The sequence below is a fragment of the Nyctereutes procyonoides genome, unplaced genomic scaffold (genome assembly GCF_905146905.1).
Source record: "Nyctereutes procyonoides isolate TBG_1078 unplaced genomic scaffold, NYPRO_anot_genome, whole genome shotgun sequence".
Taxonomy (NCBI): Eukaryota; Metazoa; Chordata; class Mammalia; order Carnivora; family Canidae; genus Nyctereutes; species Nyctereutes procyonoides.
Genome location: NW_026575133.1, coordinates 47,525,355 through 47,528,400, shown reverse-complemented (window position 1 = coordinate 47,528,400; position 3,046 = coordinate 47,525,355). Strand labels below are relative to the sequence as shown.

The following is a 3,046-nucleotide window of genomic DNA, read 5'->3' as shown; positions in this document are numbered from 1 at the left end:
CTGTTGACGTTCTTCCCAGGGGAATGTGTACATGAACATGCAAGTTTGCATTTTGTTTCAGAGACTTCAAAGACACCCCCCAACTGCTGCTGCTTGTAAACTGAGGGAAGACCTTTGGTTGGGTTGATTGAGTCCCACATCTGGCTCTCCACAGGGAGGCTGCTTCTCCCTCTGCCTATGTTTCTCTCTCTGTATCTCTCAGAAATAATAAATAAATAAATAAATAAATAAATAAATAAATAAATAAATAATAAATCTTTGAAGGAAAATTAAAAAAAAAGGACTAAATCCTATTCTGAAAAAGCTAAAGCCCAGTAGGAAAACATCCTTTTGCATTGACCCTATAAAAGCAAGGAATTGTTAATATAGAACTTAAAAATAATCAGGAGGGAAATGATGACCTTGAACACTGCTTTATCAGACGACAGATGGCCGGGTGAAGGTCCTAAGAAACAACTCACGTCAATTGGAAATGATGTGTAAGCCTCACCCCTCCCCTCCAAAAAAGAAGAGGAAATAACTTATATCTCATAGCTATAGTTTTGGAAGTTCCTAGCCAATAGAAATAATAATGATGGTCAAAGTAAAAACCATTGACTGTATACCTACCCCATTCCAGAACTCAGGCACAAGGTTTGTTTATTTAATAAGTAATTGCTGAGAATTTTAGTGGCCATTTGTTTTCAAGAGAGAGTCAGGACTGAGGCAGAGGAAGAGAGTGAATCTTAAGCAGGCTCCACACTCCAGCACAGAGCCTGACATGGGGCTCCACCTCATAATCCTGAGACCATGACCTGAGACCATGACCAAGGATCAGAGACTCAACCGACTGAGCCACCCATATGCCCCTTAGTGGCCATTTTAAGTAAGTTAATACACAGAGCTTAGAAGAAAGCTTGACACTTAGCAAGTATTCTAGATAAGTCTGCTATTATTATTACAGTCAAGGAAGTACAACGGAGCTAGTGGGTTTATATAAAAAGGCCTCCCTCCCAAGATACCTGACACCACCCCTCCCTGAAAAGCCAGTGATGCGCCCCAGAGATCTGCATGAGAGCCTAATATTCCCCTAACAGCTTAAATGTTGGTTAAGTCTGCCAGAAGGTACATTTAGCATAAACATCAAAAACACTGCTGAAACCCGGGATTGAACCAGGGACCTTTAGATCTTCAGTCTAACGCTCTCCCAACTGAGCTATTTCAGCTTGCTCAGGCAGCTGTTCCTGTAGAACTATAATGGAATATATTTGTGCTATAACAGTAAAAAAAAAAAAAAAAGTCAATATTCTGGTTCAGCTGGAGGTAGACATTTAACAAATAGTACAGAAGTGTGAGGCAAGGTCCCTGTTTCTTTCTTCCATTTTTAAAAGATTTTTAAAAATATATTCATGAGAGACACACACAGAGAGAGAGAGAGAGGCAAGAGACATAGGCAGAGGGAGAAGCGGGGAGCTCCATGTGGGACTCGATCCCAGGACCCACAGGATCATGCCCTGAGTTGAAGGCAGACGCTCAACCACTGAGCCACCCAGGAGTCTCAAGGTCCCCGTTTCTAAACTTGAAGTAATACATAATTTCACTTTTTTCGGTTATGTTTTTAACTGCCCTGAAATCTGTGTTTCCCATTTAAAAACATATCATGGACTCTTCTTGTGTCAAAAAAAAATGTCTTTAGTTGGCATGTGTGTCTAATATATGCTTAACTTCTAGAAAACTGGCAGCACAGTCCACTTAAATAATGAAATATCAATCTCCATAAAAGCAGTGTCCGCCTAGACGTGTAGACATAGCCAGGATTGGAAACCAGCTGAGGACCACAGCTCCAAGGAGACTGCGAAGGGGAAATGGCAGCCACAAAGGGAATAAGACAGATGAAGTAAACTGAAAGGCTGTGGTAGCAGGGTAATGGGCTTCCAAAGATGCCCATGTTCTAACCAACCCCCCAGAAAACACAGCGTGTTCAGGTCACCAGCAAAGGAGAGGGAAGTAGCTCATCAGTTGAACTGACATGAGGAGAGGATCCTGGATTATCCAGGTGGGCCCAAGGTAATCACAGCAGTCCTTCCAAGTGAAACCAAGAGGCCGGCCAGACAGAAGCCAAGAGATGGCAGCGTGAGAGAGAGGCCACCTGGCATTGCTGGATTGGAAGAGAAGAAGGGCCATAAGGAACGGGATGACCAGAGGACACTGGACAAAGCAAGCACAAAGGGGCAGCCCCATTGACATGGTGGTTTCAGCCCATGGACGCTAATTTTGGTCATCTCATCTCCACAGCTGTAAGAGATTAAATTGGCGTTGTAGTCAGTCACTAAGTTTGTGCTAATTTGTTACAGCAGCAAAAAGAAACTATGATAAGTTCATAAAAAATGCATTTATTAGTGCCAAGGAGGGAACAAATGTGAGACTCCTCTCCTCACCACCACGCCACGGTGGGGAGTCAGAGCTGGCTGAAGATGTGGCTCTTCCTGCTGGTGGCAGAGAAGTTCACTGGGGAGTCATAGGCCAGAGCTCGTCTGCAGTCTGCAAGTGGGGGCTGAGCAGTGGGGGCTTGTCCACTGCGGTACCCTCTAAATTCCCTGGAGAGGAAGCACCAGTAGGTCTTCTGCAAGCCCTGGCAGCTGTGCTTTTCTTTACCCCCAAGTTTTTATTTAAATTCCAGTTAGTTAAAAAATAAAAAATAAAAATAAATAAATTCTAGTTAGTTAACAGAGTGTAATATTAGTTTCAGGTATAGAATTAAGTGAGTCCATCACCTGTTCAGCCCACGTCCCCAACCATCTCCCCTTCAGTAACCATCGGTTTATTTTCTAGAGTTAAGAGTTTGTGTCTTGGCTTGCCTCTCTTTTTTCTCCCACTATGTTCATTTGTTTTGTTTCTTAAATACTATATATGAATGACATCATATGGTATTTGTCTTTCTCTGACTGATTTATTTCGTGTAGCTTAATACACTCTAGCTCCATCCACATTGTTGCAAATGGCCAGATTTTATTCCTTTTTTCACTGAGTAATACTCTACCTCTTCTTTATCCATTCATCAGTCAAT

The 3,046-nt window shown here is 42.5% G+C and overlaps 1 non-coding gene across 1 annotated transcript; it reads right to left on the bottom strand.

Annotated features, from left to right (window-relative positions):
- Positions 1–1,132: 1,132 nt before the first annotated feature.
- TRNAF-GAA (transfer RNA phenylalanine (anticodon GAA)) lies at positions 1,133–1,205 on the bottom strand. Its single transcript has one exon. It is a non-coding gene; the product is annotated as a tRNA-Phe (tRNA).
- Positions 1,206–3,046: the final 1,841 nt, after the last annotated feature.